This window comes from Oncorhynchus clarkii, chromosome 1 (genome assembly GCF_045791955.1).
Source record: "Oncorhynchus clarkii lewisi isolate Uvic-CL-2024 chromosome 1, UVic_Ocla_1.0, whole genome shotgun sequence".
NCBI lineage: Eukaryota > Metazoa > Chordata > Actinopteri > Salmoniformes > Salmonidae > Oncorhynchus > Oncorhynchus clarkii.
This window is the reverse complement of record NC_092147.1, coordinates 65,255,927-65,268,047: the sequence shown is the minus strand read 5'-3', so window position 1 is coordinate 65,268,047 and position 12,121 is coordinate 65,255,927. Positions and strand designations below refer to the sequence as shown.

The window sequence follows — 12,121 nt, the reverse complement described above, 5'->3', positions numbered from 1 at the left end:
AGTTAAAGCTTGGTCACAAATGGGTCTTCCGAATGGACAATGATCCCAAGCATACTTCCAAAGTTGTGGCAAAATGGCTTAAGGACATCAAAGTCAAGGTATTGGAGTGGCCATCACAAATCCCTGACCTCAAACCTACAGAAAATGTGTGCAGAACTGAAAAAGTGTGTGCCAGCAAGGCGGCCTACAAACCTGACTCAGTTACACCAGCTCTGTCAGGAGGAATGGGCCAAAATTCACCCAACTTATTGTGGAAGGCTACCCGAAATGTTTGACCCAATTTAAATAATTTAAAGGCAATGCTACCAAAATACTAATTGAGTGTATGTAAACTTCTTACCCACTGGGAATGTGATGAAAGAAATTAAAGCTGAAATAAATCATTCTCTCCTATTATTCTGACATTTCACATTCTTTTAATAAAGTGGTGATCCTAACTGACCCAAGACAGAGAATTTTTACAAGGATTAAATGTCATAAATTGTGAAAAGCTGAGTTTAAATGTATTTGGCTGAGGTGTATGTAAATTTCTGACTTCAACTCTATGTAAATGTGATATTTCAGTGTTTTCTTCTTTGTCATTATGGGTTATTGTGTGTAGATTGAAGGGGGGGGGCAATTTATTCCATTTTAGAATAAGGCTGTAATGTGGAAAACAATGTGGAAAAAGTTAAGATCTCAATACTTTCCTAATTCACTAGTGTATTTTCACTGGATGAAGGAGCAAGTGTCTGAGCTTCACAGACAGCGAATTGAGTTGATCGACTTGTTCAACTGTCCGTTTGGAGTGGTGGGGTGTAAGATTCTGCTGGTCATTCACAAATTAATGTGATCAGATGACTCATCTGTAGTGAGTGGGCTCTTGACATCTGTTATTCTGTATAAGACATGTTTTCTTTGTACACTCTTCCTGCATTCGTGTTGAATCTTTTAGGATGAATGATTGTTTCAGCTGCTAAGGCACTTAGTGCCTAATATCCATCTGGATTGTTTTTACACTTCATTTTGGTACAGATTTGAACCTTATTTTTCAGAACAGTCTAAACACTTCTACTTGTAGGCTACATTATATATATATATACACACACACACACACACACACACAGTGGGGCAAAGAAGTATTTAGTCAGCCTCCAATTGTGCAAGTTCTCCCACTTAAAAAGATGAGAGAGAATTTATTTGCAAATTATGGTGGAAAATAAGTATTTTGTCAATAACAAGTTTATCTCAATACTTTGTTATATACCCTTTGTTGGCAATGACAGAGGTCAAACGTTTCCTGTAAGTCTTCAAGGTTTTCATACACTGTTGCTGGTATTTTGGCCCATTCCTGCATGCAGATCTCCTCTAGAGCAGTGATGTTTTGGGACTTTCAACTCCCTCCAAAGATTTTCTATGGGGTTGAGATCTGGAGACTGGCTAGGCCACTCCAGGACCTTGAAATGCTTCTTACGAAGCCACTCCTTCGTTGCCCGGGCGGTGTGTTTGGGATCATTGTCATGCTGAAAGACCCAGCCACGTTTCATCTTCAATGCCCTTGCTGATGGAAGGTTTTCACTCAAAATCTCACGATACATGGCCCCATTCATTTTTTTCCTTTACACGGATCAGTCGTCCTGGTCCCTTTGCAGAAAAACAGCCCCAAAGCATGATGTTTCCACCCCCATGCTTCACAGTAGGTATGGTGTTCTTTGGATGCAACTCAGCATTCTTTGTCCTCCAAACACGACGAGTTGAGTTTTTACCAAAAAGTTATATTTTGGTTTCATCTGACCATATGACATTCTCCCAATCTTCTTCTGGATCATCCAAATGCTCTCTAGCAAACTTCAGATGGGCCTGGACATGTACTGGCTTAAGCAGGTGGACACGTCTGGCACTGCAGGATTTGAGTCCCTGGAGGTGTAGTGTGTTACTGATGGTAGGCTTTGTTACTTTGGTCCCAGCTCTCTGCAGGTCATTCACTATGTCCCCCCCGTGTGGTTCTGGGATTTTTGCTCACTGTTCTTGTGATCATTTTGACCCCACGGGGTGAGATCTTGCGTGGAGCCCCAGATCGAGGGAGATTATCAGTGGTCTTGTATGTCTTCCATTTCCTAATAATTGCTCCCACAGTTGATTTCTTCAAACCAAGCTGCTTACCTATTGCAGATTCAGTCTTCCCAGCCTGGTGCAGGTCTACAATTTTGTTTCTGGTGTCCTTTGACAGCTCTTTGGTCTTGGCCATAGTGTAGTTTGGAGTGTGACTGTTTGAGGTTGTGGACAGGTGTCTTTTATACTGATAACAAGTTCAAACAGGTGCCATTAATACAGGTAACGAGTGGAGGATAGAGGTGCCTCTTAAAGAAGTTACAGGTCTGTGAGAGCCAGAAATCTTGCTTGTTTGTAGGTGACCAAATACTTATTTTCCACCATAATTTGCAAATAAATTCATTAAAAATCCTACAATGTGATTTTCTGGATTTGTTTTTTCTCATTTTGTCTGTCATAGTTGAAGTGTACCAATGATGAAAATTACAGGCCTCATCTTTGTAAGTGGGAGAACTTGCACAATTGGTGGCTGACTAAATACTTTTTTGCCCCACTGTATGTGTATATGTGTATATACATTTGCAATTATGAAACCTTCTTGGCCGAGGAACTTATATATGACGAGTACCACTCGTCATATTTTCAAGCATGGAGGTGGCTGCATGATGTTATAGGTATGCTTCGCATTGGCAAGCACTAGGGAGTTTTTCTTTAGGATAAAATAAACGGAAAAGAGAATCCTAGAGGAAAACCTGGTTGTCTGCTTTCCAACAGACACTGGGAGACGTTCACCTTTCAGCAGGACAATAACCTAAAACACAAAGCCAAATATACACTGTAGTTGTTTACCAAGACTGATTTGAATGTAGCCTAGTTACAGTTTTTTTTAATTTAAATCGGCTTGAAAATCTATGGCAAGACTTAAATGGCTGAATGGCAATGATCAACAACCGACAGAGCTGGAAGAATAAAAAAATATAATGGGCAAATATTGTACAATCCAGGTGTGAAAAGCTCGGAGACTTACACAGAGACTCGTAGCTGTAATTGCTGACGAAGGTGATTCTGACACGGGTATTCAACCCCCTGCATCAATCTAATCAAGATATGTGTTTTTAGGCTACTAATGTAAAATATCACCTGTTTTTATATAGCGCACAAGCTGGTACTGGAGTGAAACATACTTTTATAAGCCCAGTTATTGCACAACAAATAACGCACCATTGCATTTAGAATTGTTGACTGTTTTGATCACCAAGATTAAAAATGCTAGACTACGGAGACAAATTTTATAGATCGGAAGGTAAGGGTGCTTTCGAGCGGCTAGATGTTATTTACCATTCGGCCATCGGATTTGCCACCATAACCGATGTGAAATGGCTAGCTAGTTAGCGGGGTGCACTCTAATAGCGTTTCAATCGGTGACGTCACTCGCTCTGAGACCTTGAAGTAGTTGTTCCCCTTGCTCTGCAAGGGCCGCTGCTTTTGTGGAGCGATGGGTAACGATGCTTCATGAGAAGCGGCAGTTGATGTGTGCAGAAGGTTCCTGGTTCGAGCTCAGGTAGGGGCGAGGAGAGGGACAGAAGCTATACTGTTACACCACCAATGCTCCTTATAGGACACATCACTGCAATCTACTCCTCTATATACTGGTCATCGCTGTATACCCGTTTCAAGACCCACTGGTTGATGCTTATTTCTAAAACCCTCTTAGGCCTCACACCCCCCTATCTGAGATATCTACTGCAGCCCCCATCCTCCACGTACAGCAGTCACATTCTGTTAAAGGTCCCCAAAGCACACACATCCATGGATTTCTCATCTTTTCAGTTCGCTGCAGTCAGTGACTGGAACGAGCTGCAAAAAAACACTCAAACTGGACAGTTTTTTTTTTTATCTCAATCTCTTCATTCAAAGACTCAATCATGGACACTTACTGACAGTTGTGGCTGCTTTGCGAGATGTATGGTTGTCTCTACCTTCTTGCCCTATGTGCTGTTGTCTGTGCCCAGTCATGTTTGTACCCTGTTTTGTGCTGCTGCCATGTTTGCTGCCATGTTGTCATGTTGTGTTGCTACCATGCTCTGTTGGCTTAGGTCTCTCTTTATGTAATGTTATGTTGTCTCTTGTCGTGATGTGTGTTTTTGTCCTATATTTTTTTTATTACATCCAGCCCCTGTCCCCGCAGGAGGCCGTTTGGTAGGCCATAATTGTAAATAAGGATTTGTTCTTAACTGACTTGCCTAGATAAAGTTTTTTTATTTTTATAAATAGTTTATGAACCATTTATTTTACTAGGTATATTGACAGAAAACAGTGTACAAGAGAAAGTATTGCACTAAAGATCCAGGGAAAAGTTGCAAGGGAGAGAAGAGAAGAATGAGCCTAATTTGAAAGCTAGCGACACGTTTAATTTCTTTTGAAGTTGCTCTCATGCTAGAAAAGGTTGGATACCCCTGGCATAGGCTATAGTCAACAGTACTCAGCGCGTCACCCACCACTTTCCAATGGGAGCTTGAGGCAGTGTACTTGTTTGAAACCTGAACGTTGTACTTGACTTCAAATAATGAGGCGTTACCTTGTTTCAAAGTAGCCTTGCCAAAATCCACCCGTAGAACCGTGAATGCAATTGCAAGACTTCCTCATGCCAATAACCAGCATTTCTCTGCTGTTCTACTGATTTTCACATTAACTTTATTTTGTTGTTTAGAAGCCAAAGGCACAATCCTAGTCATATTAGCAACCCATCCTAGTTGTTACTATTAGATTCCCCATCATTCTAACTAAGATTTTCATCTCTCACAGCTTGCATTAGGTGCGCTGTTTAGAACCCACAAATTGCATTTTGAGAAATGAAAATGGCGTGTTTTATTAGTTGCTTCATTACATGAGGTGAATGCTCAATAATAGGCTATAGTGTAATACGATAGGCTGGCTATTGTTGCATGTTTACATGAAGCTCGAAATGAAAAATGTCCTTTCCTTGTATGCATACAAGTATTTTCTGTTGTTCACATCATTTTACTGTTTGGAAAAAAATGTGACCGGTTAATGAGGGTCGGTTAGTTGGCAGCAAAATGTACCGAAGTTTGCATCCCTAATACCCATTGATTCTTGAAGAATAGAACTTATAAATGCCTCATGAGCTTAGTTCAACTGTCACACTCCATGAGAACCCAAAATATAAGCTTGTTTTACTCCAATGTTTGTAAACAAACACTATATAGCCTGAAAACATAGTTAAAATGGTCATGTTAATATCATGGATGGTCAGTCCTTGCATCCATAACTCTTCTCTATTAATCGCTGAGTGGTTACATTTCTCCAGGCCCCACCCCGCAGCTTTTTAACAGAACAGAGACTGGGAAAGTGCTTTGTTATCGTTTCAACTGCAGATTGCCCCTTTTTTAAGCTTCAATGTAATAGGCAAAGGAAAATAATTACCATAGTTCAAAGCTGCAAACTGCATTAGAGTTTCCTCCAACCAGCGCCAACGCAGCAGTAATTATACACACCTGTCAGCCTCTTGGAAATAGTTTCCCCGGTAAACAGTGTTTGAGTCATTGTTCTCGTTTGTGTTTTTATACATGTTGTTTTCCATTTCCTACAAAGGATTTCGAAGTTGATTTGAATCTCAAAAATCACACTTCTATCCGCACAGTTGATTGCATGGTAGTTTTGAACAGAATGTGAAATCCAAGGTCATTTAGAGACATTCCATTGTGGTAAAATACAATTAAAGAATAGTTCAATTCATCTAGCATGTACTAAAGATGCCGCTCTCTCAAAATGTGCTGTTCATTCAGTCAACCAGTGCCTCCGCTCTTTGCCACTGTGTGGTTCCTGTGTGGAGCCTGCTGCCATACTGTATGTTCCTTGGGGAGACAGGAAGCCATGACCTGAGAGTGAAGAGGCTGCCACACATTGATCTGACATCTCTCAGACCCAGCCGGACACTCCCTCTGCACCGTAGCCCTCAGGCCCCCATAACTCAAACATGTTCTGAGCCCTGGCCGAGGAACTAATGTCACTATAGTATGGAAGACTGTCACAGTCACCTCTCGGCTATGCCCACTGTCTCCGTCCAGGACAGTCTGTCCATCTGTGTGAGCCTGTGCTCTACGAAGCGCAGGAGTGGAAATATGATGGGATTAAATTGTCACACAGTTTAGCATGGGCAGAGCAGGATTGTAGGTAGGGATGTGTTATAGGGCTGGGGTTTTGGTGATGCAATATGGTGCATTCAGGAGGAATAGGCCCATGGCAGCTCTCACTGACAGGCCCCATTTTAAGTGGCTGCTGACTTCTCTCTGCAGTCTACCAAAGAGCAGTCAGAAAAAATGGATCCGTTTCCATGCAGATTGATCCATCACATGTATGATATTTACAATTCTTCTTCATGTCTCATATACACTGCTCAAAAAAATAAAGGGAACACTTAATGAACACAATGTAACTCCAAGTCAATCACACTTCTGTGAAATCAAACTGTCCACTTAAGAAGCAACACTGATTGACAATAAATGTCACATGCTGTTGTGCAAATGGAATAGACAACAGGTGGCAAGACACCCCCAATAAAGGAATGGTTCTGCAGGTGGTGACCACTTCTCAGTTCCTATGCTTCCTGGCTGATGTTTTGGTCACTTTTGAATGCTGGCGGTGCTTTCACTCTAGTGGTAGCATGAGACGGAGTCTACAACCCACACAAGTGGCACAGGTAGTGCAGCTCATCCAGGATGGCACATCAATGCGAGCTGTGGCAAGAAGGTTTGCTGTGTCTGTCAGCGTAGTGTCCAGAGCATGGAGGCGCTACCAGGAGACAGGCCAGTACATCAGGAGACGTGGAGGAGGCCGTAGGAGGGCAACAACCCAGCAGCAGGACCGCTACCTCCGCCTTTGTGCAAGGAGGAGCAGGAGGAGCACTGCCAGAGCCCTGCAAAATGACCTCCAGCAGGCCAAAAATGTGCATGTCTGCTCAAACGGTCAGAAACAGACTCCATGAGGGTGCGTCCACAGGTGGGGGTTGTGCTTACAGCCCAACACCGTGCAGGACGTTTGGCATTTGCCAGAGAACATTAAGATTGGCAAATTCCCCACTGGCGCCCTGTGCTCTTCACAGATGAAAGCAGGTTCACACTGAGCACATGTGACAGACATGACAGAGTCTGGAGACGCCGTGGAGAACATTCTGTTGCCTGCAACATCCTTCAGCATGACCGGTTTGGCGGTGGGTCAGTCATGGTGTGGGGTGGCATTTCTTTGGGGGGCCGCACAGCCCTCCATGTGCTCGCCAGAGGTAGCCTGACTGCCATTAGATACCGAGATGAGATCCTCAGACCCAATGTGAGACCATATGCTGGTGTGGTTGGCCCTGGGTTCCTCCTAATGCAAGACAATGCTAAACCTCATGTGGCTGGAGTGTGTCAGCAGTTCCTGCAAGAGGAAGGCATTGATGCTATGGACTGGCCCGCCTGTTCCCCAGACGTGAATCCAATTGAGCACATCTGGGACATCATGTCTCGCTCCATCCACCAATGCCACGTTGCACCACAGACTGTCCAGGAGTTGGCGGATGCTTTAGTCCAGGTCTGGGAGGAGATCCCTCAGGAGACCATCCGCCACCTCATCAGGAGCATGCCCAGGCGTTGTAGGGAGGTCATACAGGCACGTGGAGGCCACACACACTACTGAGCCTCATTTTGACTTGTTTTAAGGACATTACATCAAAGTTGGATCAGCCTGTAGTGTGGTTTTCCACTTTAAATTTGAGCGTGACTCCAAATCCAGACCTCCATGGGTTGATAAATTTGATTTCCATTGATAATTTTTGTGTGATTTTGTTGTCAGCATGTAAAGAGAAAAGTATTTAATAAGAATATTTAATTCATTCAGATCTAGGATGTGTTATTTTAGTGTTCCCTTTATTTTTTTGAGCAGTGTATGAAGCAACATGGATAAACTAGATCCAATCCTCCTGCTCACTACTTAGGCCCACATCCAATATGACTGAAATGCATTTTGTTCTCTCTTGTGGTCTCTTGTTGATGATACTTAAAGGGATTTGCATATTTTCTTGTCACTCCCCCACATGCATAACACGGTACAGTTCATTCCCCTCTCACTTTTGCGTTATGATCTGTGATTTATCCATGTAGGCCCACTGTGAACAGAGCTGTGTCTCCCAGTCAGAAGACAGCTGCTGACATTTTAACTGACATTCCACCTGATGCTTTTAATTATATCCTAGCCTCGGGTGTTTTTGATTTATTAGGATCCCCATTAGCCGACGCCAATGGCGACAGCTAGTCTTACCGGGGTCGGGCACGGGACGAACAGGCATTACAAAGGACGTGTGCGCGCTCGCGCGTCTATCAGTTACACATGCGCGTCAGTACAGTCACACATGCGCGTCAGTACAGTCACACATGCGCGTCAGTACAGTCACACATGCGCGTCAGTACAGTCACACATGCGCGTCAGTACAGTCACACATGCGCGTCAGTACAGTCACACATGCGCGTCAGTACAGTCACACATGCGCGTCAGTACAGTCACACAACAAGTAGGTCACGTGTCAGTACAGTCACACAACAAGTAGGTCACGTGGGGGAGAGGCGTGGTGCCTTGAAGTTGCTTTATTTGTTTTTTGAAACCAGGTTTGCGGTTCACTTGTGCTATATAAGATGGAAGAGTTCCATGCAGTCATGGCTCTGTATAACACTGTACGTTTCCTTGAATTTGTTCTGGACCCGGGGACTGTGAAAAGACCCCTGGTGGCATGTCTGGTGGGGTAAGTGTGTGTGTCAGTGCTGTGTGTAAGTTGACTATGCAAACAATTTGGAATTTCCAACACATTGTTTCTTATAAAAACAAGAAGTGACAGTCAGTCTTTATTCAACTCTTAGCCAAGAGAGACTGGCATGCATAGTATTAATATTATCCCTCTGATTATAATGAAGAGCAAGATGTGTGCTCTGTTTTGGGCCAGCTGCAGCTTAACTACAGTACCGGTCAAATGTTTGGACACAAGGGTTTTTCTTTATTTTTACTAACTTCTACATTGTACAATAATAGTGAAGACATAAAACTATGAAATAACACACATGGAATCCTGTAGTAACCAACAAAGTTTTAAATAAATATATTTGAGATTCTTCAAAGTAGACAGCCTTTGACAGCTTTGCTGACAGCTATGACTGGACAGTAATCAAGATGTTTGGGCCGACGATGAATGGTGTCTTGTCTGTAAATAATTCTGAAAGACTGAGTTGGAGAATGAGGTGAAAATCTTTTTCTTGAGTGGATGGTCAGGGGGTCGGAAAAGAATTACAAATAATTTGTAGACTGCAGATTGACCGCAAGAAGCCTAAACGGATATATTTGACTCCCAAAAATGATTTCAAACCTTGCTTACAGTTTGTATAAGATCACGTGTCTCTCTTATGCGTGGGAATATTTGGGAACAGATTTATTCAATTAAAATCACTCTGAGCTGATTTCCTGGTGTTTTTACCATCTTTTGTGTCAATGAAAATGGAGAAATAAATTTAAAAAACGTAGCCCTACAGTTCGAGAACCCTGCTGCAGTCTATGGCCCACTGCAGTGCTGAACATTTTATTTTCTAAGACTTCTAAGACTTCAAACGTAAAACATTTTTTGTTCATGACTTGAGCATGAAGCAAAAATATGTCATTGAGGTAACCTGTGGGCTACAGTATTTAATCTACACAGCAACCAAGGGGTACTGTGAACCTTGTCCAATCTGCAGTAGCACACATTTTAACCCTGGAAATACTTTCATAGCTTTGTCTCATCGACTTTCTGATTGGCAGAGACAAGTCAGTAAGTTAGCCCTGATTTGCCAGAGTCGAGCTGTAGACTGACTGGCTCTCGTCCGCAGGCAACAAATGTGTCGGGTCTTCGGCTACTCTCTATTTAATTTATTTTATTCAAATGAAGGATTCAAAATCCCAGTATATCCGAAGGTAAGCCTTAATAAATTGGAGGTGAGAGATTGTCAGGTTTACTGTATCTATTTGGCTGGGATGGGGTGTTAGTCATGCTCTTGACAGGGCGGTTTGGCTCCTTTGACCTTACTTTGAACAAATGACTTCACGCACTCAACTCCAGGGCTCATCCAAGGAAACAAAGTAATTAAGTTGTCACTTAATCATGCTCACATTAGAAACACTGGATCTCTGTTTGAAAAGGACTACGGTCTCTCTTCCAGACCGATGGTTCAATCAAAGCAGAAATGTATTATCAAGGCCTTATTTTCCCTCAATAGCATCACCGTGCTTAGAAGAGGGAGCTAATGTGTGGCAGCAGTCATTCAGGCAGTCAGACGGTGTGGGAGTGAATGCCAAGGACAGAGAATGAAAAACTCCTGTATGAGGCTTGCCTCGCACACTGTCCCCTGAGCCCCAGCTCTGTCTGGCTTGTTACATATTCGAAGAGTTGGGAGATTGACACCTCGGAGGTACTGACACGACCGTGTTTTTCCATCCACCTTCTTTTGTTTCAGGTTATCGGTAGCCCGGAGGTTCACATGCCAAGAAAGCGAGGAGGAGGAGGGGCAGGAAGAGGAGCCAGAGGGGACACACCCAGGGCGATCAGTCTGGAACACGTAGCATACGCTCTTAAAGGTGAGTGGCTATTCATCCACCATTCTCTATCATCCTGCTTTACCGCCTTCTCTCTCTCGCTCTCTCTCTCTCTCGCTCTCTCTCGCTCTCTCTCGCTCTCTCTCGCTCGCTCACTCTCGCTCACTCTCTCTCTCTCTCTCTCTCGCTCACTCTCTCTCTCGCTCACTCTCTCTCTCTCTCGCTCACTCTCTCTCTCTCTCGCTCACTCTCTCTCTCTCTCTCTCTCTCTCTCTCGCTCACTCTTCCCCCTCACAGACACGCAACACACACACAAAGTATGCTTTTCATTCATTACTCTCTGTCCTTGGTTTCCCTTTTTCTTGTGTATGGAAAATGCACAAAATCACTCCTGTTTATAGTGTTAAAATACACATTCATTTCCCTTCTGTACATTGTGGCCTTACTGTTTTGTGAATTGCTTGTCAGGTAGGTTTTGCATGGCACACTGGACCTCCTGCTGTTTGGGATATTCTCCAATGGTTTCCTCACTGAAGAATGCTTTTCACTCGTGAGCTTGAACTAGAGCCTGCTTAAACATGTTTATTTATTCATTGATACAAGAAGGTAATGTTTCTGTTGGCTAAATGTAAATGAGGCAGAAGAGCCACAAAATGTGTAGTAAATGTCTAGTGTTTTGTTGTTGTTAGTACAGTAGCTCCAGACGCATAATACATGCGTCCATAATCGGTGTGAAGGAGAACCAGCCACCTAGGTTCCACCAAATCAAAAGCCCTGAGTGTATCATAATGACTCGGGTTATTATTCTCTCTCCCATACTCAATGTCCCTGGAAAATGACTATTTTCCACGGGTTCAGTTATATGAACCGTAGCTTTCAAGCTTAGCCCAAACAAGACTGAACATGGCCCTGTAGAGCACACCACCGCCCGGTCCAGGTGCTTGTTAATAACAGAGCACTGTCCTTCCATCACCTCAGTGAAAACATTAGTTCATTTTTTTATTTTATTTTAATTTTATTTTTTTGCAAACAACTCTCGCTAGGTTCACTTTATATGCAGCTGCTTTTTCATTGGACCAATTCAGGTAACCTTGAGTCCACCAGCTGTGTGCCTCCATCTCCCCTAACACCACCCATTTACAGCCCGCCACTAACAGCTGCTCTAATTGGTCGCTATATTGGGTTGATGAGGCAAAAATGGCGGTACAATCAATCAATTTTTACGAATTCATTTGTTACAGAAAGTTAAACAAAGCCCAGGTAGCAGGATGCTGGACATAGAGTAGAGAGGCATCTAAACAGCCACATTAGCACAGAATGACAGCAGGGGGAGCACAGATTAGGCGCAACATGAACATCCCAGCAGTTATTAACTATGTCATAGAGTGCCACCAGGGCAGTGGTAAGAGAAACGCTTCGCAGCAAGGGGTACTCTTACACCAACCCACTGTTCAGGAGTGACCGTAAGGATGGCTCTTAAAAT

General features: G+C 43.3%; 1 protein-coding gene across 1 annotated transcript in view; it reads left to right on the top strand.

The window, feature by feature from the left end:
- LOC139410918 (tight junction associated protein 1 (peripheral)) overlaps nucleotides 1–12,121 on the top strand; it is a 70,387-nt gene that overhangs the window by 22,428 nt on the left and 35,838 nt on the right. The window contains exon 2 of the mRNA XM_071156585.1: nucleotides 10,560–10,680. The gene's annotated coding sequence lies outside the window, so the exon portion shown is untranslated. The remainder of the gene's footprint in view (nucleotides 1–10,559; nucleotides 10,681–12,121) is intronic.